The 27,913-nt window shown below is 42.1% G+C and overlaps 2 protein-coding genes across 3 annotated transcripts in view; one reads left to right on the forward strand and one right to left on the reverse strand.

Moving 5' to 3' along the window:
• FASTKD3 (FAST kinase domains 3) overlaps positions 1-8,568 on the reverse strand; it is a 63,112-nt gene extending 54,544 nt beyond the window's left edge. Inside the window, exon 1 of the mRNA XM_063451931.1 lies at positions 8,410-8,568. The gene's annotated coding sequence lies outside the window, so the exon portion shown is untranslated. The remainder of the gene's footprint in view (positions 1-8,409) is intronic.
• Positions 8,569-8,718: 150 nt separating this feature from the next.
• Positions 8,719-27,913, forward strand: part of MTRR (5-methyltetrahydrofolate-homocysteine methyltransferase reductase) — a 112,997-nt gene continuing 93,802 nt past the window's right edge. For both annotated transcript variants that reach the window (XM_063451929.1, XM_063451930.1), the window contains exon 1: positions 8,719-8,859. The gene's annotated coding sequence lies outside the window, so the exon portion shown is untranslated. The remainder of the gene's footprint in view (positions 8,860-27,913) is intronic.

Here is a 27,913-nt window from a genome sequence, read left to right on the forward strand (position 1 = left end):
GCCTAGTTTATATAGGCAAAACTGACTTACCGTTAAGGGAACGGATTCGAAACCACCGCTCAAATATTCGGGTCGCATACCGTGATGGGGTATCAGAATTTCCAGTTTCTAGACATTTCTTGGAACTAGGACATACGCTCCCGTCACTCAAATTAATGGCGGTTGACCATATTCCATTACCAAGGCGAGGGGGAGATCGGAAGAAAATGCTCTTACAGAGAGAAATCCACTGGATCAGAACTCTGGACACGATTGCACCAAAGGGACTCAATGAGAAATATTCTCTAGCAGTATTCCTATAATTGTTTTGATTTGTTTGGGTCCAAGTTACATTACAATGAATCCAGAATACCTCTGAATCAACTCATGAGCCCACCCTGGGGGATAGGCTATGAGCCTTCAGAGTATGGAGGAGTAAACATAGCCCTACGGGTCTGAAGTATACAGTTGGGCAGGGATCCTAGCTTTAACTAGTGACCTTTTTCTCCTAAGCAGATGTAGGTGAAGTGACTAGCGTTTATTCAGGGCTGTCCATATGTTCTACTATTTCATTCTCTTAATGTGAGGCGGTCTGATTAGGACCTATTTGGTGTTTCTTAGTCTTGGATAATGCTAGTAAAGGATATTTAGGTTTAAGCGCAGATTCTAATAGTTGATCCATATCATTAAACAGAATAGACCTCGTTGTCCATAACAGATAGAAGTGTGTTGATGTGGCCCCCATTTTTCTTTCATTGTTAGTGCTTATAATGTAGAATGATAGTTCACAACTTAAATGTCTCATGATTGTATGTTCCTTTAAGGGAGTAGCCATACCCTGCACGTCCGAGACAGGGTCTTTCAGACAGTCCCCCAGCTTCAACATTTGTTTTTATGTATAACATGTTTTATGTATACTATTGAGTGTTTTCTCTTTCAAGTGTGTTTGATGACACTGTTTTATCCTCGTAGTGGGTGAATCTGACCACATTTTGTTTTGTTGGGAGGCAGACCCTGTAAGCCTCGGTCCGCGCCCGCTAAGATGGGATAGCGTCTGGTTGCCATGGAGACGCTCCCCTCAGTGCCGTGCGCTGGACGGACGCGTGTGCGATGTGTGATGACGTCATCCACACGCGACCGGCATTTTCGGCGGGGCAATTGACCGGACGGCTTGTGGGGGCTTGCACCCAGCCAGGTGTGGTAAGTACACTGTTTGATTAGGGGTCTTTGGTGTGGTATATATGTGGAATCTTGTTTATTGCTAACCTTGTCCTGATGAAAGTCTGATTGGTCAGACTGAAACGTCGATTTTTTTAACCTGGAGCATTAAAAGTTAAATTTTACTTTTAAACAAAGTGAGTCCGTGGAGTGCTATCTACTTTTTCTTTATATTTTTGCCAGACAAGCACCCGGCAGTGAATATTAACCACAGTGAGTGCAACATTACTTGTATTTTTGTATATATATATATATATATACACATACATACATACATATATATACGCGGCGTGTGCTTGTGCTTTAGGGTGCACACCCTAATGCAATAGGCTGCGCACGCCTATGGTGCCGGGGATCATGTACCGGAGGGGACTGTGTTCTGCCCTTGCCGGTCGCACCCAGTTTGACTTTTTGTTACTTGTTACTCACCACCTTTTCGCTTTGTTTTCGCGCTGCGCTGGGTCTCCCAGGTCGCACACTACTACACTTGTGTTCAGGCTACTCAGGCCTGATGTGCCTAAATATAATGTATGTCTTGGAAACAAACACAAATAGGCATAAAAGCGGTGATGCATAGATGGCGCTGCGAGGATACTCTACAAAATAAGCGTGTTAAAAATGTATACTTAAATGCATAGGCAACAAGCGAGATTTAACGCTAAACTTGTAGAAAAGATGTCTGTGCCACTCTCCTTGCAAAATACTCATGTCATACAAATCCTTGTTTTAAGCTTGTAAAATCTACCTTTCCCTAACATAGGGTCTCTAGCCTGTAATTTTCTATGCCTGCTATTGCTTACAAAAAATTGTGCTGTATATTCAAATGCCATCTAACAGAAATGTCTTGTTTTATTAATATTTCTTGCCAACGCTGTTGTGGCATTGGAGAAAATCTATGTTAAACTCATGCACACAAAAATAATAATTAAAAAAAAAAAAGTATCCCAACAGAAAAAAAAATCATTGTGATGTATAGTGATTTTAATTTTATCTGCTCATTCATGCTTTTAATTTTAGCTCTTTACTGTAACTAGCAAATTATATTCCAATGCCATGTATTGTATGTTATCTTTATACATTTTGTGAATGCTTGTATTGAAACTTTGACAATATACATTATTGTATAGTCACCAAAACAACTGTAGCTTAATGAAGCGGTTTTGGTGTATAGATCATGCCCTTGCAGTCTCACTGCCCAATTCTCTGCTTTTTAGGACTTAAATCACTTTGCTTATGCACACCTCCCTGCATGTGACTTACACAGCCTTCCTAAACACTTCCTGTAAAGAGAGACATCTAATATTTAAACTTCCTTTCTTGGAAATTCTGTTTATAATGTCTTATCTTCTGATCTGTTAAAGGGACACTGTAGTCACCTGAACAACTTTAGCGTAATTAAGCAGTTTTAGTGTATAGAACATGCCCCTGCAGCCTCACTGCTCAATCATCTGCCATTTAGGAGTTAAATCCCTTTGTTTATGAACCCTAGTCACACCTCCATGCATGTGACTTGCACAGCCTTCCATAAACACTTCCTGTAAAGAGAACCTTATTTAGGCTTTCTTTATTGCAAGTTCTGTTTAATTAAGATTTTCTTATCCCCTGCTATGTTAATAGCTTGCTAGACCCTGCAAGAGCCTCCTGTATGTGATTAAAGTTCAATTTAGAGATTGAGATACAATTATTTAAGGTAAATTACATCTGTTTGAAAGTGAAACCAGTTTTTTTTTCATGCAGGCTCTGTCAATCATAGCCAGCGGAGGTGTGGCTAGGGCTGCATAAACAGAAACAAAGTGATTTAACTCCTAAATGACAGTGAATTGAGCAGTGAAATTGCAGGGGAATGATCTATACACTAAAACTGCTTTATTTAGCTAAAGTAATTTAGGTGACTATAGTGTTCCTTTAATAGCTCACTAGATCCTGCATAATCATCCTGCATGTGATTAAAGTTCAATTTACAGAGCAGGAAACAGAAACATTTAAAGTAAGTTAACATCTGACTGAAAATTAAACCATTTTGTTTTCATGCAAGTTGTGTGACTCACAGCAAGGAGAGGTGTGGCTAGGACGGCATAAAAAGAAACAAAAGTGATTTAACTCATAAATGGCAATGAATTGAGCAACGAAATGTCACAGTTGTGATCTATACACAGAAGCTGCTTCATTAAAGGGACACTATAGTCACCTGAACAACTTTAGCTTAATGAAGCAGTTTTGGTGTATAGAACATGCCCCTGTAGCCTCACTGCTCAATCCTCTGCCATTTAGGAGTTAAATCCCTTTGTTTATGAACCCTAGTCACACCTCCCTGCATGTGACTTGCACAGCCTTCCATAAACACTTCCTGTAAAGAGAGCCCTATTTAGGCTCTCAATTGCAAGTTCTGTTTAATTAAGATTTTCTTATCCGCTGCTATGTTAAAGGGACACTCCAGGCACCCAGACCACTTCTGCTCATTGGAGTGGTCTGGGTGCCAACTCCCACTACCCTTAACCCTGCAAGTGTAATTATTGCAGTTTTCATAAACTGCAATAATTACCTTGCAGGGTTAACTCCACCTCTAGTGGCTGTCTAGTAGACAGCCACTAGAGGTCACTTCCTGGTCCATAGCACAGGAAACCTGTGCTAGAGCGTCGCTGGACATGCTCACGCTGTGTGAGGACCTCCAGCGTCGCTCAAAACCCCATAGGAAAGCATTGAAATGATTTTTCAATGCTTTCCTATGGGGAGACGTAATGCGCATGCGCGGCATTTCCGCGCATGCGCATTAGGTCTCCTCGGCCAGTGGGCGAGATCAGTCTCGCCCACCGGCCGACGCAATCACAAGGAGGAGCGTCGCGGAGGAGGAGACAGCGGCGAGGGACATCGCCGCTGCCTCAGGTAAGTCACTGAAGGGGTTTTTACCCCTTCAGTAACCGGGGATTGGTGGGTGGGAGGGAGAGGGACCCTCCAGTGCCAGGAAAACGGATTGTTTTCCTGGCACTGGAGTTTCCCTTTAGTAGCTTGCTAGACCCTGCAAGAGCCTCCTGTATGTGATTAAAGTTCAATTTAGAGATTGAGATACAATTATTTAAGGTAAATTACATCTGTTTGAAAGTGAAACCAGTTTTTTTTTTTTTCATGCAGGCTCTGTCAATCATAGCCAGGGGAGGTGTGGGTAGGGCTGCATAAACAGAAACAAAGTGATTTAGCTCCTAAATGACAGTGAATTGAGCAGTGAAATTGCAGGGGAATGATCTATACACTAAAACTGCTTTATTTGGCCAACGTAATTTAGGTGACTATAGTGTTCCTTTAAGCAAAATTTGTTTTGGTGACTAGTGTCTCCCTTTAACTATTTGCAAGTTGTTCACAACAGCAGCACTATTCACTAGAAAATTGTAGTTATTATAGCAGGAGCACTACTGATTAGGAGATCAGAAAAGGGGAGGGCTAGAAAGCAGAAAAAGCTGGAACATTACACAAAGACACTGTGTGGGGATTTCTGTGTAATTCATCACAGTGACCCTGACTGTTTGGGACAGTTATCTCCTTATTGTGTCCAGCTCTGTGTGTTATCATCTCTGTAATACCCAGATATGTTTTTAATGGATTTATTTTTTATGCATAGTTGTAGATATTGTGTGGGTATTTCTGTATTATGCTCAGCTCTATCTACTGTATTGGTATCTCTTTACAGCACTGGGTTCTTTGTAATTCTTTGGGTATCTCTGTATAGTACCTGGCTCTGTGTATTGTATGGGTATCTCTGAATTCAATTGTATTCCCTTCCGTTTATTGTATAGGTATCTCTGCATTGTTCCTATCTTAGAGCTAGTTATAACAATACTCAAAGTATTGTAACAGATACAGAGTTACCTTACAATTAAGGGACACTATAAGCACCCAGTCCACTTCAGCTCAGTGAAGTGGTCTGGATGCAGTATCCCAGGTCCCTTAAGCCTGCAGTGGTTTATTTTTAATAAACTGCAATAATTAGCTACCAGGGTTACCTCCACCTTTAGTGGCTGTCTACCAAAAGGTCTGGAAGACTTCTGGGTGATTAGGAGACTTTTTGCTGCCTAACTGATGCTGGACACCCTCACACTATGCATGAGGACATCCAGTGTCACCCAAAACGCTTTCCTATGGAGGAGGTCCTAATGTGAGCACGGAAATCTCCGCACATGCGCATTAGGTCCCCACTACCAGCTGATGTCGGTGATGGGATGGGGGGGAGATAGGAGAAGTGAGCCAATAGGGAGAAGGGCACTATAGGCAGCTTAGTGCCAGGAAAACACTTTTAAGTGAGGTTAGGTGGACAGATGCCACAGGTCAGAAGATAATGGCTATAGAGTCAAAGGGTGGAGTGAAGTTCTGGAAAGGAGTCTGGCACCCCACCATCTCACCAGCTGCCACTTGAATCGAATTTACATTAACTGATTTCTAAAACTAATTTATAGTAGATTACAACATATTACTGTGATTATTATTAATGTGGAGCTGTCACGCTTCTCGTCGCGACATCCAGTCTGCCAGACTGGTCACCCCAGGAGTGCCCGGCAGGGGATTTGAACCCTGGACTTTGGCTTCGTAAATCTTGCTCTCTTGCCACTGTGCTATCCAGCCATTCATAGTATTGCCGTAATAGGTGTCCTTGCCTTGTTCCAGCACTGGGAGCTGAACTTACCCGTGGCTACTTTAGCACACCTGTATGCCATATTAATTGGCTGGATATAAAAGCCTGTCACACCCTGGGAGGGGTGTCAGTTCATTGACTCTGGTTCCCTTGTTTGGTTCCTGTTTCTCGGTACCTGCGTTCCAATGTTTCCTGTCTAATTCTGTCTTCTGACCTTGGCTTTCCTCCTGGACTACTCTGATCTCTGGCTTCCATGATTTTGGCTTCCCTTGACTACGCTTCTGCTAATCCCTACTGTACAGCGTCTTGGAGCACTTTTCCAGGAAAGCCCCGTGCACAGACTCACAGGCCAGGTGGAGTCTTACCTAGTCACCCTGGTCTGTGTCTACTTTGCAAGTGTGAGCGTATAACTCTGCGAGCTGGACTCCCGATCAGGTAAGACTCATTACAGAATGAACTGACCAATGGAGTCCGCAGAGTTATGCAAATTACTCACCTCCCTGGCCGAGCAAGTCTCCAACCTGTCCCAGAATGTTATGGATTTGCAGAGACGTTTATTGGCATTTAAAGGAGCAACACTTCCATTCCCGGAACATGTATACCCAGAACCGTATGTCATTATGCCTGACAGGTTCGACGGCTCCCGTTCTGCTTTTCCGATGTTCAAGACGGATTGTGAGCTACTATTTGCCCTGAAATCTAGAACCTACGCCACCGACTTTATCAAAGTTCGCTCCGCTATTAACCTATGTACCGGGCGGATTAAGGCGTGGGCACACCAGAAGCTGCAGGAGAGAAGTACTGTCTTCGACTCCTGGGAGTTGTTTATGTCTGCAATGGATTCTCAGTGTTTTACAGCAAGAAAAGCAACTTCCAAGCCTACTTCAGGTTCTCGCAGAACCCGGTTGCCTAGAGAAGAGGAATTATTTAGTGAATACAAAAATCCCATCATGTTGCAGCATGAACCCACTTTCAGGGACCCGCCTTGTAGCCCTGTTTATACTCGAGCTAGCCGTAAAACTCCAGTCGACATGGAGGAACCCATGGAGATTGGTTTCACCAGAACTAGATTGCCCCCTAAGGAAAAAGACCGCAGGAGAGCCCATGGTCTATGTCTATACTGTGGGAAAAGAGTCTCTGTCTACTTTGCAAGGGTGAGCATATAACTTTGCGAGCTGGACTCCCGATCAGGTAAGACTCATTACAGGAGCTCAGTTATACACTGGAACACAACAAAATGAAGGAGCATTATCAGAATAGGAAAGAAGGTCAGATATGTCATGCTTGGTATATGAATCAAAATTGGTTTAGAAAGGTTAGAGCAGAGTTGTGGAGCATAATAAGTTGGGCACCATAAAAAACAAAAACAACCTTATGAGATCTCACAGACTTGAGCAAGCTTTGACAGGAGTAATATTTAATTATTTATAAAAATATTTTACCAGGATGGATACATTGAGATTTTGTTCGTTTTCAAGTATGTCCAATATGGATGCACAGTACCTAACACATTCCTTCTGGAGGTATAAAGGTGGCACTTACGGAAACTGTATCCTTCTCTTTCTTTTTATATGCAGGTTTCAATTTTTTTAAAGGGAAACTCCAGTGCCAGGAAAACCCTTTCAGGTCACTTACCTGAGACCCCGCCGATGTCCCTGGCAGTGGTTTCTGCTTGCCGCCGCTCCTCCCAGTCATTACGTCGGCCGGTGGGTGAGACTGATCCCGCCCACCGGCCAGGGAGACCTAATGCACATGCGCGGCAATGCGCATTAGAGCTCCCCATAGGAAAGCATTGAAAATGTTTTTCAATGCTTTCCTATGCTTTCCACGCTGGAGGTCCTCACACAGCGTGAGGAGGTCCAGCGACGCTCTAGCACAGGTTTTCTGTGCTATAGAGCAGGAAGTGCCTTCTAGTGGCTGTCTAGTAGACAGCCACTAGAGGTGGAGTTAACCCTGCAAGGTAATTATTGCAGTTTATAAAAAACTGCAATAATTACACTTGCAGGGTTAAGGGTAGTGGGAGTTGGCATCCAGACCACTCCAATGGGCAGAAGTGGTCTGGGTGCCTGGAGTATCCCTTTAATACTACTCTATCTTTCGGTTTATATGCCTGGTTCTACAGATATATCTGGAGTAATATCTTTAAACAGAGACCACAGCATACTTTTCAACTACTATCCCAAGATCTTTTGACAAGGTATTTTAAGGACTATTCAGTATCTTCCTCTATAGATACATTGTTACACATGTACAGAGTATCCTAGTCTTTTACTATCTGATACATTTTTAAGTGTGATATACCAGCTCCTCCTAGTGATTGCATCTTAGGGACACTGTTTATGGAGTATTTATTGGGAAATGTATCATGCAAGGCTGCGTTGACATTATCACTAACTAGTGTATTACATATTTTTAGAAGTGCTCTAATTAAAATATCACCTGATTGGATTGAATCAAATAGGCATGTAAGCAAAATAAAGCTTTTCTATTGACACAACTGACATATTTTTATGAAAGTAAAAAAAATAATAAAACGCTTCCCATTTGGATGACAATTTATACACCAGTGAAAAACAAATCTATATAATTACCTTCCATCGTTTCAGAAACTGCATAGAACGTTTGAACTAAGTATTCGATCACTGGTTTTTGGATTGTCAGAACACCAGCCTTATTAAGCAATCGATTATTATCAAAAGTAATTTCCGCGAAAGTGACAAGCCAGACTCCTCATGCTCCACAACTTTCAATCTTCATTTGCCCATTACAAATATGGCTGCGATTCTCAGTAGTCATTGACAGCCTTGCCCTTAACAAAGATGGTAGAATGTTTTCTTTACGCAAGAGTCCTTGGCCCTTTGCTAGGACTGTCGCAATCCATTTGCGTCGGCTTGTTTTAACCTTTGCCTCGGCATGTCAGGTGTATGGAAGCCGAAAGTGGTCAGACATATTTGTTCTCCAAAAAGGCAAATATGTTTTAAAGTCTTATGAAAGGGAGGATCGAATGTGGAGTGTAAGTACTGTTGGAAAAGCATAGTTTGGTAAGTTAGAACACCTCCGTCGTTCTATTTGTGTGATTATTGAGAATGTATTGTAATATTTGGAATGTGTCATGTTATCCACGTGTACTATTAAAAAGATGGCACACCCGATTCAAAAGTTCAGAAAGAATAATATCTAATGTGCAGTCCATAGAGGTATTCTGTGTAATGAAGCATTACTTAAAATCATACACTCTTTTTTTTTTTTATTTATTTATTTTTTTTTTTAAATGACATTAACAAATGGATAATTGTCAAGTTTATAATGTAAGCTGGGTCATCTTTATCTACTGTTCCCATATACAAACATGCCTTATAATTATTGTACAGTGCTGCTGAATATATGTAATTAGTGTATTATCATTGCTCAGCTGATCTTAAGTCTTAACTCACATGTAAGGTTCCATTTTGTTAAAAAGTGTTGTGATTTTTTTTTTTATGTTTGTCTGCATTGGTTACACAATACAGACTAAGTAGCAGGGCAAACACAAAAATACTGAAAGGGACACTATAGTCACCAGAACAACTACAGCTTATTTAACCCCTTAAGGACCGGCCTGTTTTTGCGATGTTTGTACGTTAAGGACCAGAGCAGTTTTAACACTTTTGTGGTGTTTGTGTTTAGCTGTAATTTTCCGCTCTCTCATTTACAGTTCCCATACAAGTTATATATTGTTTTTTTCACAACGAAAAGGGCTTTCTTTACATACCATTATTTGTATTATGTCATATATTGTATTAAAAAAAACCAAGAAAATATGGTGAAACATTAAAAAAAAAACATGTTTTTGGACTTTTACTTGAAAAATCTTTTACTTATCTACAAAAGCTAATGAAAAAAACTGCTAAATAGATTCAAAATGTCCCGAGTTTAAAAACACCCAGTGTTTACATGCTTTATTGCTTTTTTTGCAAGTTATAGGCCTATAAATACAAGTAGGAAATTGCTGTTTCAATATATATATATATATATATATATATTTTTTTTTTTTTTTTAATGTTTTAATAGTGACATTGTAACACCGTTATCTGTCATAAATGCCCGAAACACACCTAACATGTACATATTTTTTTAAAGTAGACAACCCAGGGTATTCAAAATGGGGTATGTCCAGTCTTTTTTAGTAGCCACCTAGTCACAAATACTGGCCAAAGTTAGCATTTATATTTGTTTGTGTGTTAAAAATGCAAAAAACGCTAACTTTGGCCAGTGTTTGTGACTAGGTGGCTACTAAAAAATGCTGAACATACCCCATTTGCAATACCTTGGGTTGTCTTCTTTTGCAAATGGTATGCCATCATGGGGCTAATTCTCGTTCCTTGGCTACCATACGCTCTCAAAGGCAACCTAACCAATCTGACAAATTTCAATAAAAAAAAAAAAAAGTAAAATCAAGCCTTATATTTGACCCTGTAACTTTCACAAACACTATAAAACATCTACATGTGGGGTACTGTTATACTCAGGAGACTTCGCTGAACACAAATATTAGTGTATCAGAACAGTAAAATATATCACAGCAATAATATCCTCAGTGAAAGAGCTGTTTGTGTGTGAAAAATGCAAAAAACTTCACTTTCACTGACAATATCATCGCTGTGATATGTTTTACTGTTTTGAAACACTAATATTTGTGTTCAGCGAAGTCTCCCGAGTAAAACAGTACCTCCATGTACAGGATTTAGGGTGTCATAGAAAGTTACAGGGTTAAACACAGTGCTAGCAAATTAAATTATCTGGACTTTCGGCCTGGGTTGGCAGGCAGGTCCCTCAAATTGCAATCATTAAAATTACTTAATTAGGTAAAAATATTACATAAATACGCACGTATAATTTTAATATATATACATATTTATATATTTGACGTCTACGTGTATATTTATGAAATTATTTATGTAATTATGTATGTGGACATATATTTCGTATTATATTTATTTATATATATATATATATATATATATATATATATATATATATATATATATATATCTCATTACATTTGAAGTGTATTTTGATATAAATATATATATATATATATATATATATATATATCAAAATACTGTTAGAATAAAATTGCATATATATATAATTTTTTTTCAATTATTAAAAATTATTTTTTTTGTTTTTATTAACATATTATTTGTATTTTATAATATATATATATATATATATATATATATATATATATACCATATATATAGTTATTATATATATTGTATATATTCGTGTGTAATTTAAATATAAGTGTATTTTTATATTAATATACGTATATATAAATGTAAAAATACACTTAGTATGACTATATATATATATATATATATATATATGTGTATATATATATATATATATATTTTTATTTTTTTTACACTGATTGTTTTTTTTTTTTTTTAACTTTATTTCTGATTTTTCACTTGCAGGGAGACTGCCTGTCAGCACAGACAGTCCCCCTGCAGGCAGATACACAGACACCTATTGCGGTCATGTGATCGAGTGATCACATGGCCGTGGGGTCCTGATCTGCCGAGGGGGGACTGCCCGGGCAGACAGGCAACCCCCCTGGACCGGGAGGAGAACTGATCGCCTCCGTGGGACCGACGGCGATCAGGTAAGTTGCCCAAGACCGTTATGACGGTTCAGGACCGTCAGCGGTCCAAACGCACGTTTTACCGCTGACGGTCCTGAACCGTCAGCGGTCCTTAAGGGGTTAAGGACTGAGCCAAATGTACACGTTGTGAACAGAACAAAACGTAAACAAAACCTGGCATTTGCGCTATATGTCTGTCCAACCGTAATTCACCTCTTTCATATTAAATGCACCCACCCTTATTACATATAATTTTATTCAGGGGAAACATGGCTTTCATTTAATATCAAATATTTAGCTATGAAACATAATTTAATATGAAAAAAATGGGAGAAAATAAGATTTATTCTTTTAGTTCTACATGACATTTTAACTGTCAATGTCATAATACTGTTTGCTTTTACTGCAATCAAATACACATATTTGTATTCAGCAAAGTCTCACGTGTAAAACAGTACCCCCTATGTACAGTTTTATGGTCTTTTGGGAAGTTACAGGGTCAAATATAGCATGTTACATTTGAAATTGAAATTCGCCAGATTGGTTACGTTGCCTTTGAGACTGTATTGTAGCCCAGGAAATAAATTTACACCCATAATGGCATACCATTTGCAATAGTAGACAACCCAAGGTATTGCAAATGGGGTATGTCCAGTCTTTTTTAGTAGCCATTTGGTCACAAACACTGTCCAAAGTTAGCGTTAGTATTTGTGTGTGGGAAAAATGCAAAAAATGCCAATTTTGCCCAGTGTTTGTGACTAAGTGGCTACTAAAAAAGATTGGACATACCCCATTTGCAATACCTTTGCAAATGGTATGCCATCATAGGGGTAATTTTCATTCTTGGGCTACCATAGGGTCACAAAGGCAACGTAAGCAATCTGGCGAATTTTAATGTGAAAAAAATGAAACACGGGGGTGGAGCCTACGAGCAAACGAACAGGATGCCATTTCTGCCAGCTCCAACTTACACCTGTTATATCAGCCAACCCGAGCCCGATCTGAACCCGAAACCCTCACCACCCGCTCCAGTAAGCCAGCCGGCACTGATTTATGCCTTTCTTCGCCACCCAGAGACTACCCCAAAGGATACGGAGGTCTCGGGCCTACCACGCGCCATCGATCCCGGACCTGGGGGAGCTGCTAGAAAGCATAACGGCTAGAGGAGCCGAAAGTGTACATACCTCTACCCCGACGGCAGACACGCAGGCAATGGGCAGACGATCACAAAAAAACCAGAGGCCTACTCCTCGCAGACCCGCGTCCGCGGAAGTACCGCGAGGGGCAACACCCGACCGAGGAACACCACCAAGGTGAGGAGAACCCACTAACCTCGGTGCAAGACCCCTCTGATGACTCTGCCCTGACAACCAAACGAGACCTCAAAATATTATTAGCAGACATCCACAAACTGCTGGCCGCTGATTCTGCCCTCTTAAAAACGGAGGTACATGCGGTCACAGAAAGGGTGAGAGCCACAGAGGAAGATGTGATGGCAGTACAGAGCCAACTAGCTAAAATTGATGAATCAATCACCCAAATGCAAACCACTCAGCAAACCCTCACACAGAAATTAGCAGCGATGGAAGACCGCCAAAGGCGCACCCATATTAAAATAAGGGGTATCCCAGCTACAATCATGGCAGAGGAACTCCCACACTATGTCTGCAGACTCTTACTTACAATCCTGCCTCACACAGCGGCAAAAAAATCACCATAGATGGAGTCTACCGTCTCGCCAGCGCCACCCCGCTCCAACCTACTCAGCCCCGGGATGTGATCCTCAGGTGCCTTACAATACAAGATAAGAGCCAAATCATGTCGGCCCTAAGAGGCAAAATGCCACTAATGTTTGAAAACACATCTCTCACATTCTACCAGGACCTCACAAAGGCAACACTTCTGCAACGCAAAGCTTTTAGCACTGTCACTGCACAACTCCGAGCAGCAAATGTGGACTACAGGTGGGGAGCAAACTGTACAATCATACTCAACCAAGATGGGACTACTCATACACTCACGACAATGAATGAGGCACCAACATTCCTACGTAACCTGGGGATCTCTACTAAAAAACCCTGAGACAACTGGAACTACAACAACAGATCTTTGGGACCCAGCTGAGGTGGTCCCCTTCGTCCCAAGGGAATCCAGACTGCAGAATGCGGCCCTGTGTCGCTAGGGACAGAGACACACTACAGCCCTAAAGATGGAGCAATGAGAGAGTCGACAAGAACTGGCGAACTCACTAAGAACTCGCTAACCTCTGGGACGATCTCCGCATTTAACTAAATTTACCTTTTTCAGGCTAAACGGGCAAAAGATATTTGCATTTTTCTATCTCGTTTTTCTTCTTATATGATTTGGTTATGGTTTGTCGCTCTTAAAGTTTATGTTAACAGTTGTATAACACACTCACCTTCTCCACAGCGCTCAGTGACAGACATGACACCAACAACACGACAAGCTAGCGCAGCTACTCACACTTCCACCGCAACCAGCTGGCGTCCTCCAGCCCAACACTCCCCCCTCCCCCCGCGGCCTCTTGGTTAGGGGCACCCACCCCAGATGTCAGGAGCCTACTCACAAAGCGGCCTCGGAACAAGCCTTGGCACAACTGTCACCCATGAGACATACTCAGACACACAACTTGAGGCACCTGGACATCTCGCCTATAAACTCTAGGGACTCACGACCACACCACAAAGACATGTCGACCGACAACTAACCGCTCCAGGAACCTAACATGCCACTAGAGAGACATGTATACCTAGGACATGTATTGACACACCTAGGACAGCTCAGGTCTGCAAACTATACACATGTCTTGTAAAACCTCTGCTCTGTCCAATGTTTAACCATGTTATATACTACCAAAAATGGTGCGTTACATATGACAAATATATCTTGCCTGTGCTTTACCTATGTATACTGTAACCCTGTCACATGTTACCAAAGTGAATTTCAACGCACCTCAAAAAGAGAGAATTTATAAAAAAAAAAAATGAAACACAAGCCTTATATTTGACGCTGTAACTTTTGAAAACCCCATAAAACCTGTACATGAGGGGTACTGTTGTACTCGGGAGACTTCGCTGAACACAAATATTTGTGTTTCAAAACCGTAAAAAGTATTGCAGCAATAATATCGTCCGTGTAAGTGCTGTTTGTGCATGAAAAATGCAAAAAATTTCACTTGTACTGGCAATATCATCGTTGTAATAAATTTTACTGTTTTGAAACACTAATATTTGTGTTCAGCGAAGTCTCCCGAGTAAAACAGTACCCCCCATGTACAGGTTTTATGGTGTCTTGGAAAGTTATAGGGTTAAATATAGTGCTAGCAAATTAAATTCCTTATACTTACGGCATTGGTTGTCAGGCAGGTCCCGCTAATTGTAATTAATTAGGATACCTAATTATGTAAAAATATTACATAAATATATGTGTAGTGTGTATATATATATATATATATATATATATATATATATTTTTTTTTATTTTATATATAGGTATATATATATGATCACAATACAGTTAGAACAAAATAACACACATCTATATTTTTTTACGTATTTACATATGTTTTTTATATTAAATATATATAACAATAATTATATATATATATATATATATATATATATATATATATATATATATATATATATAGTAAAATACACCTAGACAGTGTATGTGTGTGTGTGTATTTTATTTCCAGCCAGCAGGGGGACTACCTGTCATTACAGGCAGTCCCCCTGCTGGCAATGCCTGAGCCAGCTAACCCGGCCATGGTATTGTGAGGTCCTCGCAAGGACCTTACTCTCACATGGCCGGGGGGGCCCCCATGACGTCGGATGTGCCGCGGGGTTCCCTGGGAGTCCCCCCCAAACGCGATCGCCGGCGTGGGATCGCCGGCGACCGTGTAAGTAAGAAAAAACCAGAGGGCGTACAATTACGCCCGGCGGCGTTTAGAGCCGTTCAAAATACGGCGTAATTGTACGCCCTCCGGTGTTAAGGGGTTAATTTGTTCTGGTGCATAGAATCATTACCTTCAGGCTTTTTGCTGTAAACACTGTCTTTTCAGAATTTCAAACTGCAGTGTTTACATTACAGCCTAGTGATAACTTCACTGGCCACTCCTTAGATGTGTGTTAGACCCTTCCTGGGTCACGACTGCCTAAAATGCATCCACACATTCAGTGTCTTCTCCCTCTGCATGCAGACACTGAACTTTCCTCATAGAGATGCATTGATTCAATGCATCTCTATGAGGAGATGCTGATTGGCTAGGGCTGTGTTTGAATTGTTGCTGACCCTATAGTGCTCCTTTAAAATCATCTATCACCGCAAACAAATATGGGGATTCGGTTCCACCCTATGGCCATGTCATGACACTATAGTCACCAGAACAACTACAGCTTATTATATTTGTCCTGGTGAGTATAATCAATCCCTTCATGTTTTTTTCCAGTAAACCGCTTTTTCCTAGAAAATGCAATGTTTACATTACAGCCTATTGATACTGTCACTGACCACTCCTCAGATGACTACTAGAGGTGCTTCCTGGGGCAGTGCTGCACAGTGTGCATCACTGACATTCAATGTCTCCACCCTCTGCATGAAGACACTGAACTTTCCTCATAAAGATGCATTGATTGGCCAGGGCTGTGTTTAGCTTGTGCTGACTCTGCCCCTGATCTGCCTCCTTGACAAGCTTTGCCAATCCAATGCAATCTAAGCATTATGATTGTCTCAGAACACCACTTCTGATGATGTCAGGCAAATTAGGGGCAGAGTCACCAGCCTCAGCAGACTGGAATAAAATTAAGATTTTACTATATTTGTGGTAAAGGGGACTAGATTTTTTTTTTTTTTTTTTTTTTAAACTAATGGGTCAGGAATACATGTTTGTGTTCCTGACCCTATAGTGTTCCTTAATGCCATTAGGGTGTACTATGCCGCTCCGCAGTTAGGGTGTGGTTTAGGCTCACTAACAATCGTGAGCTCCCCTGTCCCTGCAGACTTACCTGGATCGGCGATCCCGGCCTGGGGGGACTGCTTCAAGAGATGGGCAGTCCACCTGCTTCCACTTCGGCCCCCTAAGGGCCATGTGATCGCAACAGACGTCATAATCACATGGCCGCAAAGCAGTCTGAGTGTTCAGACAGTCCCCTTAATGAAAATATATCAAAATACATTATATATATATATATATAGCTAATCAGATGATTTAATTAATTTATTATATATATATATATATATATAAAATCATCTGATTAGCTATATATATATATATATATAATATATTATGATATTACATTTTTTTTTTTTTTTATTCTTTATTTTAGTTGTGCATACGATTATAACAGTCGCTTGTGAGGTACCCCAAAGGCAGTCCTCTAGCGCGTGGTAAACAGTTTAAACATAGGGTTTTAGACGGTGGATCTAGCACATTTTTTTAAGTAATTAAGGTTATGAACAGTATAGATTTACGTTGCTTAAGCATTTCAATACATAACACGAAACAACATCGCTTGTAACTTTCTGGATAGTAGGTTTTTACGCTATGCCATAAGCTAGTCAAACATAAAATAATTATACTAAACATACATGAGTAGGGTAAAGTAACCCTTTGTTTCTTTGGAGTTTGCAAAACATATAATTATTGTAGTATATCATACTAGGCTAAGTGTGCGCTCAACACAACTAGTCATGCATGAGATTATAGGTGTATTGCACCTTTTTATAGTGTAGCACATTTTTATAGGGCAGCGTGAGGCTTACATGTGCGCATGAAACAGTGTTAACCCCTTAAGGACGCTTGACGGAAATTTTCTGTCATTGCAGCACTCCCCTTAAGGACGCTGGACGGAAAATTTCCGTCCAAAATGAAAATTAACCCCTGATTGCCACAATCGCGGCAATCATGGGGTTAATCTTCCTGTAGTGTGTCTCCCTATCGGAGGCACACTACCATGGGCAGTTTCACTGATTCAGCCCATGTGATCGCTCTGACCGGGAGTCAGAGTGATCATACGTGCTGCAGTGAAACCCGATCTGTTTCCCTGCAGCTCCGTGTGAGCTGTGAACAGCAGAGAGACAGATCGGTGCTGATCTGTCTCTGGCTGTAAAAAAAAAAAAAAAGTGTTAGTAACAAAATCCCACCCCCCCTCACCTCTTTCAAATTAAATTTCAACGTTGTCATATACCTGGTAAAGGTACATACGGGGGTATTGCTGTACTCAGATGACATAGCGGAGCAACATATGATGTATTATACTGCTGTAACACATATAAGGTTAAGGGTATTACCACTACACTTGGTATAAGCTAGCGGAAAAATTATTTCACGCTAAGGGTTAAAATACATCTTTTGAAATACCCTAGGGTGTCTTCTTTAAGAAATGGTATGCCTTTATGGGGTAGCTGGAATAATTAACCTACAAACAAACCTCCAAAGTGGGGTATGGACACAGCGTAAAAGTTTGAAAAAACTTAAATGGCTGTGTCTCAAATGTGCCTCTTCAATGTCCGCATATACCTGGCAAAGGTACATATGGGGGTATTGCTGTGCTCAGACGACACAGCTGAGCAAGATAGAAAGTATTATATAGCTGTAGCACACATAAGGTTTGCAAAATACAGAGTACAAACTCACGGTGTGTGTCAAAGCAGAAAAAATGCTTATTACCACTACACTTGGTACAAGCTAGCGGAAAAATGATCCCCCACTAAGGTTCAAAATATGCCTTTTAAAATACCCTGGGATGTCTTCTTTAAGAAATAGAATGCTTTTATGGGATAGTTGGAATATATAGCCTGCTAAAAAACTTCAAAGTGGGGTAACAACACAGCGTAAAAATTCAAAGTTTGACAAAACCTGCAATGGCTGTGTCTGAAATGTGCCCCTTAAACGTCGCCATATAACTGGCAAAGGTACATACGGGGTTATTGCTGTACTACGACAACATAGCTGAGCAACATATAAAGTATTATAAAGCCATAGCACACAAGGTTTGCAAAATATACAGTACAAACTCACTGTGTGTCAAAAAGGCAGAAAAAAAATGCTTTTTACCACTGCTCTTGATACAAGCTAACAGAAAAATTATCCCACGCTAAGGTTCAAAATTTGCCATTTGAAATACCCTTGGGCGTCTTCTTTAAGAAATAGTATGCCTTTTTGGGGTAGTTGTAAAGCAGCCTGCTAACATATTTCGAAATATAATACGGACCCATTAAAACCCTCCATGTAAATTTACACTTAAAAACCTGAACTTATCACATCTCTTTCACAGCACTGTAACTTCACAAAATAGTGTATGGGTCATACATTGGGCATATTGTTTTACTCAGAAGAGGTAACTGAGCATACTTAGGGGGAATTTATGACAGTGGCACTTATCAAATGTAAGAAATACCCAGCGAAAATGCAACATGTATGTAAAAAAAAAAAAAAATGTAATTCTTTTTTCTCACCACAAAATTTCAAATAAATTGGTGAAAACATGGTGGCAAGTTAAGGTATAATATATGCCTAATAACATACCCTGGAATGTCTGCTTTCTCAAATGGAAGGCCTTTGTGGGGTTATTTGAACAGTCAAATGGCTATAATGCCACATTCAGACATATGACCATCTATGAAAATTCCAACTATAGAAACTGAAATATCATGGTCTCCTATATGGCACTGTAGCTTCACAGAATAGGGGCAAAGGTATACAATGGGGGTATCGTTGTACTCAGCAGATGTAGCTGAACACAATATGGGGTTCTGTACAGGGATAGCACACACTAGGTTTACGAAATACACATTACAAAAACCTTGTTATATGTGAATATGCCAAAATAGAGAAACACAATTTTACTCCAATATTTAGCAGAGATTGGCGGTGAAATGGCTACGCAAAAAGTGTCAAACTAACCTTAGGTAAATAGCCTGTGATGTCTACTTTATATAAATATATACTTTTGTGTGGCAATTTTGTTTCCTGTAATGGGTATTAAACTTCCAAGACAAACATACCAACTTCTAAAATTGTTTCACATTGAAATTTTATTTTAGACCTTGTAGTTTGTCACTTGTAACTTTCAAAATAAACTGAAATCCTACACATATGATGTACTTTGTAAATCAAGACACATAAATGAATTGATTTTGAATTACTTTTCCTAAGCTGGACATATTATGCACACATTATTATTGCCAAAACGTGGGGAAAAAGCGTTTTTTTTTTTGTTTTTTTTTTCCACATTATTTTGCATTTTGTTTGTAATTAATGAGAATTTATACAAGTATAGGTCACATCAAATTAAAGCCCTTTTTGTTGTCTAAAAAAGGTATATAATATGTGTTGGTACAATAAATGAGAGATGCAAATTGCAGTTGAACACAAACAGCAAAAATTGCTTGTGTCCTTAACCCCTTAAGGACCAAACTTCTGGAATAAAAGGGAATCATGACATGTCACACATGTCATGTGTCCTTAAGGGGTTAAGGGTATGTCCAGCTTCTGAAGCTGTGTCCTTAAGGGGTTAATAATCCGATTGTCTGTTGTGATACAGGCTAGTGGGTTACAATACTATGATAGTTACTCATGGGTAAGTGTTGCTATATCATATCCTTTGCTTTGCGGAGGTCTATTTTTTAAATTAGGTCAACAATCTTTAGCATGTGTTTCTGTGTGTATCAATCTGTAATGTAATATGTTGGGGAGTAAGATTACATTGCCACGAATTAATGCAGCAGTTAATAGGTTAAATCATGCTTGTCTGTTGGGGAGACTTAGGAAGGGAGTTAACATTTTATATTTTATAGGAAAAATAAACGGATGACACAAAGCATTTTTCCGTGTTAAGTTATACTGGTGCTGGTGCTAGGTCTGTCAGTTGGCTATGCGTTGCTTAGTAATTATGTCATATTAACAAGATAAGATATGTAAATTATGCTCATTCCTATATAATGCTTGTTATATTGGTCAAATAGAAAACAATCATGCTTTGAACTGGAAGTATGCCCATTCTTATTCTGCGCTTATTACTAGTACGTTTACATTAGTTGTTAGTTGCTAGCAAGAAGTACAGGTTAAACAGGTTAAATAGGTTAAACAGGTTAAACTCAGCACAAGGTGGTCAGCGTAGTGCATCAACTACGTGGCATATTGGAACAGTGCACTCCCCATAATGGCATACATGAGACACAGACTTTCTTGTGTGGTAGTTTTCTGAGGTGAAAAACATAATCCTCTGAGTCCCGGCTAGCTTGAGTTGGAGAGTTATTGTAGTCTGAATGCCAGCATGGTAGAATGCCGCATCCCGCAGTGGTTTTGGTACTTCTTGCTAAATGTTAACTTGCCATGCTAAGCTAGATGGTGCAGTTTGTTATGCCAAGCTAAGCTTGGGTAGTAGACCAGCATTGTGATGTTCTGCAGGTTCTCTGTCGAGTGAGCCGAAAGTGAGAGTACATGCTCATGCAAGATAGGACATATTACAGAAAACCAGCTTATTTTGTTTATAGGTTGCGCTAGTGCAGATGTGGGGCTACAGCTAGATTAGGGTCAAAGCAATAATTGGCCCTCAGAAAACACGAGGGCTATACCCCACCAAGTGGCAACCAGTGGGTAGAGGCATAAGGGAAGGGTTTATGCGTAGCTTGTCATTAGGTGTAGCGTTACTCACCTTTCCCAGGGGCCGGCCGCGGTCCTCTCTTCAAGCCGCGCGCGGTCCTGCGGCTCATCCGACGCTTCAGGCAGGAAGGCGGGCAGTGACCGCGAGATGCGGTCACATGTCCCGCCTGAATCTAAGAGCGCGCCGCGAGTCTCGGGCGCGCTCTTAAAGAGACAGTGGGAGCCTAAATTGCCAAAAGGCTCCCATTGGCCCCTGTCATCCCACACACCCCATACACTTACCTTTTGGGGGTGTGGAAGTGACAGGAGCCAATCACATTAGTTTTGAACCTATTTATACTTACCCTTTTCCCTTAGTTCCTTGCCCTATCGTGGTTTCTGCTACAGTTCCCTTTAGCGCTTCTTGTGTTCAGTTGTGTTCCTCCGTACCTTGTCTTTGAATTCTGACTTCGTTTTCGCTTTATCCTTGTCTGTTCTGTTTGCCGGCTTGCTGTTTCCTGTGTACCAGACCCCGGCTTGTCCTCGTTTACGCTGTCTCTTTGTGCCCTTGACCTCGGATTGTTCCTGACTCTGTACTTCTCCTATATACGTCGAGTCCGGCCATTCTAAGGTCCGGTAGACGTATCTCTCCTCTGTTCTGCCTTCTGTTTAGCTGGATCCTGCGTGTAGGGGTATATTCTCGTTACATTACGATAGGGCCATGGACCCCGCAGATTTAGCTCAACAGATGGCGTCCCATGAGGCTAGATTTGTAGAGCAGGATCACCGTATGGATCAGATAGCTCAGGCTCTCCAGACGCTCTTAGCTAGAACCATTCCAGCAACCGCACCTAACCCTCCTACACCCCTGCTTCCTGAAGTATCCACTTTACCTACTACTTCGGCCCATTTAACACCTCCTCCTAGGTATGGAGGGGATTCTAAGACTTGCAGAGGGTTCATTAACCAAATAGAGTTTCATTTTGAGATGTATCCACGCTCATTTCCCACAGAGAGGTCTAAAGTTGGGTTCTTTATGCACCAACTTACCGACAAAGCACTTGAATGGGCAAACCCTATTTGGGAGGCTAATGGACCTATGGTGCATGACTTTCACAGTTTTCTTACAGCTTTTCGCAGAACTTTTGACACTGAAAAGGTCTAAGAATGCCGCAAGAGCATTAATGAGAGTTAAACAGGGTTCTAGGTCTGTGGCTGATTTCGCTATTCAGTTTCGTACCCTTGCCTCACAGGTAGATTGGACCAACAATGGGTTAACTACTGCCTTCATGGAAGGCTTATCAGACTCTATATTGGATGAGGTAGCAGCTAAGGAGCTTCCTGTTGCCTTAGAGGACCTTATTGACTACCTCATTGATATAGATAATAGGATTCGTGACAGGCTCTATACCAAGAACAGGAATAGTCGTTTTGTTACACCTATTCACCCCAGAGTTAATACACCGGAGAGTGTTAAAGTATCCGAAGAGGAACCTATGCAATTAGGGGTTGCCAAACTCTCTGATAATGAAAAATTACATAGGAGAAGGGAGGGACTCTGCCTATATTGTGGTAGGAGAGACCATATGGTAAAGGAATGTCCTTTGCTCCCGGAAAACTCTCGCACCTAAGACCTTATAGGGGACTGGCCTTGGGTGTGATTTCTAAGTCTCCTACATTGCCTCCTAACCGACTGCTTCTCCCTGTTTCTTTACATATGGGAGAGAGTTGTATAGTTGAAAATATATACGCCTTGGTTGACTCTGGGGCAGCCGAGAATTTTATAGACTCTGGTTTTGTAAAGAAAAACAATATTCCCATCAGGGAGAAGGAGATGCCGTTGAGGCCATAGATGGTAGACCATTGATATCTCCAGTCGTTACTCATGAGACTGCACCGCTACACATGTACACAGGGGTTTTACACTATGAAACCATTCGGTTCCAGGTCCTCACCTCTCCCTCTTCACAGTTAGTGTTAGGGTATCCATGGTTACGTGCCCACAATCCCATTTTTGACTGGGAGACAGGGCAGATAAAATCATGGAGTGAGGCCTGCCATGAATCATGTACTATTGAAGTCACGCCTGTGAATTCTATTAATGTTCCTACCACTCCTCCTTTGTCTACGGCTATACCCTCTCAGTATTTATCTTTAAAGACTGTCTTTGATAAAAGAGATGCTGACAAATTACCGCCTCACAGACCCTACGATTGTGCTATTGACTTGTTGCCTGGCACTATACCTCCAAAGGGCAGGGTGTACCCCTTATTGGTTCAAGAAAACCGTGTCATGGAGGAATATATTAAAGAATCATTAGACAGGGGATTTATTAGGAGATCCTCTTCTCCGGCTGGAGCGGGGTTCTTCTTTGTATCGAAGAAAGAAGGTGATTTAAGACCTTGCATTGATTATAGAGGTCTTAATAAAATCAACATCAAAAATGCTTACCCTATACCATTAATAACAGAATTGTTTGACAAGCTCAAACATGCTACGGTATTCACCAAATTAGATCTTAGAGGAGCATACAATTTGATACGTATAAAAAAGGACCACGAATGGAAGACAGCCTTTAACACTAGGTCAGGTCATTATGAGTATACCGTCATGCCATTTGGGCTTTGCAATGCCCCAGCAGTATTCCAAGAGTTTATTAATGATGTCTTGAGAGACTTTATTCACTCATTCGTTATTGTGTACTTAGACGACATTTTAATATATTCTACAGACTTACACACTAATCACAGACATGTTACGACCGTTCTGAAGACCCTTCTTGCTAATGGTCTTTATTGTAAATTAGAAAAATGTCTATTCGACCAATCCGAAGTCCAGTTTTTGGGGTATTTGATTTCCGCTAAGGGTTTTCGTATGGATCCCCGGAAGCTCGCTGCTGTCATAGAATGGCCTCTGCCGCAAGGTCTAAAAGCCATCCAGCGTTTTCTGGGTTTCTCTAATTATTATAGACGTTTTATCAAAGGTTTTTCGTCTATTGTAGCACCTATTAATCGTATGACAAAAAAGGATGGCAATACTCGTGTCTGGTCTACCGAGGCACTTCAAGCTTTTGACTTCCTTAAGACTACGTTCGCCTCTACACCTATTTTACAGCATCCTGTCCCCTCATTGCCCTATATACTTGAAGTTGATGCTTCAGATATCGGGGTAGGTGCTGTTTTATCTCAAAGAGAGTCTCCTGAAAAGCCATTGCATCCTTGTGGCTTCTTTTCTAAACAAATGTCCAAAGCAGAGAAGAATTATGATGTGGGTAATCGCGAACTCCTTGCTATCATTTTAGCACTCAAAGAATGGAGACATTTGTTAGAAGGCACTAAGGATCCCATCCTCATATTTACGGATCATAAGAACCTGTCCTACCTTAGCGAAGCTAAAAGATTGTCTTCCAGGCAGGCTAGGTGGTCACTGTTCTTGTCCCATTTCAATTATATAATCACCTATAGGCCAGGTGATCGGAACACTAAAGCGGACGCTCTGTCCAGACAGTTTGAAACTATTGACAAACAGGAAATTGATGTTACTCCTGTCATTCCCCCAGACAGGATAATAGCAACTACTGTATTATCTATTTCCTCGTCCCTATTGCAGGACATACAAGCGAAACAAAGCATGGCACCTAGCGAGAGGCCTAATGATAAATTGTTCGTTGACGTTCCCGAGAGACGGGATATTCTGTCACTATATCACGATACTAAGACTGCTGGACATCCTGGTATTTCCAAAACAGTGTCAGCTGTTTCTCGGTATTTGTGGTGGGATTCCTTACGAAAGGATGTCACTGACTATATAAATGCTTGTACTACTTGTGCCTGTATGAAATCCTCTCGTAGAGTTCCTTGTGGGCTGTTGCATCCGTTACCCGTTCCCGAGAGACCTTGGTCCAACCCATCTATGGATTTTATTGTTGAATTACCCCCTTCGAATGGTAACACAGTCATCCTGATGATAGTTGACCGGTTTTCCAAAATGGCTCACTTTGTGTCTCTTCGCAAGTTGTCCACATCCAAGGAACTGGCCCTTATCTTCGCTAGAGAAGTATTTCGGTTACATGGCATTCCCTTATCTATTGTGTCCGATAGGGGTAGCCAATTTATTTCCAGGTTCTGGAAGGCCTTTTGTACAGAAATGGGTATTTCTCGCTCATTTTCTTCCGCTTACCATCCCCAGTCTAATGGAGCTGCTGAACGTGCCAACCAGTCTCTGGAGCAGTACCTCCGTTGTTTTGTGTCTCACCATCAGGACAATTGGTCTGACCTGCTTCCTTGGGCTGAATTTGCTCGGAATAACGCCACTCATGATTCTTCCGGCAAAAGCCCTTTTTACGTCGTCTATGGCCAGCATCCCGTTGTTCTCCCGGCTGCATTCTCCTCACAGGGCATGCCAGTTCTGGATGAGCATTTGGCTGGTTTGCGTAATACTTGGGAGCAGGTTAAGCGTTCTTTGGTTGACTCTGCTGCTCGCCAGAAGGCTCAGGCTGACAAGCATCGCAGAGCGGCTCCTTCCTATGTTGTGGGGGACAGAGTTTTGCTTTCCACGCGGAATATTCGTCTCCGGGTGCCTTCTATGAAATTGGCTCCCCGCTTCATTGGTCCTTATCGTATTATACATAAGGTTAATCCCGTTTCTTATGCCTTGGGTCTGCCTAAGAATCTGCGCATACCTAATGTTTTTCACACCTCGTTGTTGAAGCCTTACGTGCGCAACCACTATACCCGGCATGCTCCTCCTCCTCCTGTCTCTGTGGAGGGTCATGAGGAATTCGAAGTGTCTGCTGTTCTTGACTCTCTTTTCCTTAGGGGTCGGCTTCAGTACTTGGTACATTGGAAGGGTTATGGGCCTGAGGAGCGCAGTTGGATTTCTGCTGATGCTGTGCATGCTCCCCGCCTTGTGCGTTCTTTCCATTCACGTTTTCCTGCCCGACCTAGTCCTGCCCGCCCGGAGGGCGTGTCCTCAGGGGGGGGGTACTGTAGCGTTACTCACCTTTTCCAGGGGCCGGCCGCGGTCCTCTCTTCAAGCCGCGCGCGGTCCTGCGGCTCATCCGACGCTTCAGGCAGGAAGGCGGGCAGTGACCGCGGTCACATGTCCCGCCTGAATCTAAGAGCGCGCCGCGAGTCTCGGGCGCGCTCTTAAAGAGACAGTGGGAGCCTAAATTGCCAAAAGGCTCCCATTGGCCCCTGTCATCCCACACACCCCATACACTTACCTTTTGGGGGTGTGGAAGTGACAGGAGCCAATCACCTTAGTTTGGAGGCTACTTATACTTACCCTTTTCCCTTAGTTCCTTGCCCTATCGTGGTTTCTGCTACAGTTCCCTTTAGCGCTTCTTGTGTTCAGTTGTGTTCCTCCGTACTTGACCTTGGCTTTGTATTCTGACTTCGTTTTCGCTTTATCCTTGTCTGTTCTGTTTGCCGGCTTGCTGTTTCCTGTGTACCAGACCCCGGCTTGTCCTCGTTTACGCTGTCTCTTTGTGCCCTTGACCTCGGATTGTTCCTGACTCTGTACTTCTCCTATATACGTCGAGTCCGGCCATTCTAAGGTCCGGTAGACGTATCTCTCCTCTGTTCTGCCTTCTGTTTAGCTGGATCTTGCGTGTAGGGGTATATTCTCGTTACATTAGGGTGTCAAGAGTCTGAGGCTGTAAATGCACGGGCTGTCTCCATGCTCTGCCTCTGTGGCATCTAGTATCGCTCAGCCCACCCCACTTGCGGGCCAGGTTGAGAGCATCACCGCTCGGTTACTGTCTTCCGATCCGCGGTTCTGTGGCTGATTTTGTCCCGGTGGGTGGTTTGAGAGGCTGCTGCGGCTGTTTCGGGTCTGCTCCGAGCCTCCAGCCCGGGCTATCATGGGGGTCACTTACCTGTGTCCTCGGGTCCTTGTGACATAAGCGGTGGGACTGTGGGCCCTCTGGGGCTCCGTTCTCCCGAAGCCCTTCCGGGTGTGTGGACTTTGGGTCGGATATCTATCCTGTGTGGCTCCCAGCCCAGAAGGAGGTTTTTTGCTCCCGGCAGTCATTTGGGTTCGCGGTGCTTTGTGTGGGATGGAGTGGTATCGTCGACCTCGCGTGCCCCGATAATGTCGCGCAGCGGCCATTTTATGTCCCCCTCGTGGTGGTGTAGCTGGTCGGACGCCATGTTGAGCTTTGGCGCGTGGCTGCAAGCGCTTTTCCAATTTAAGCCAAAATGCTTCAAAGAGTGCATCCAGCCTTGCCGCGTTGTCGGCTTGTACTGTGTTGTGGACGGTCGATGTCATCGAGCTGCCCCTGGGGCAGGTAAGTGCCTTTGTAGTGGTAGTCCCAGGGGCACTGTGAGTCTGCAGGATTTGAGGCTGATTCACGGAGTTCTTTTTCCCCCGCGAGGACCGGGATATCCCCCACCGGCCCGGGGGGGGGGGGGAGGGGGCAGCAGGGCTGCTTTCGGTTCACGCTTGTTAGCTTGTCCCTCGCTGGTAGAGCGTCCGTCTCCCCCATACGGCAGGCTTCGCTCCATGTTAGGCCGCATGGCCGGCTCTTGCCGTTGTGTTGCGGATCGGATCCGGGCAGGTATCACCCCGTTCCTCAGATCCTCCTGAGTCTCATTCCAAGCACCTCGAGCCATTTGTGTCGCTAAGTATCAGTAAAATCAGTGTGATTTGCTCTCCGGTGCTGAAGCCCTCAGAAAACACAGCCGGCCATCTTGGCTGTCAGGCCCCGCCCCCTATTACATATATTTTATGTATATCATTATATGTATAATATATTATAAGTTAATTAAATCATCTGATTAATATATTATACATATATCAACTTAATTCTAAGTGTATTTTGGTATTAATCTATATATTAATACCAAAATACACTTAGAAT

This window comes from Pelobates fuscus, chromosome 4 (genome assembly GCF_036172605.1).
Source record: "Pelobates fuscus isolate aPelFus1 chromosome 4, aPelFus1.pri, whole genome shotgun sequence".
Lineage (NCBI taxonomy): Eukaryota > Metazoa > Chordata > Amphibia > Anura > Pelobatidae > Pelobates > Pelobates fuscus.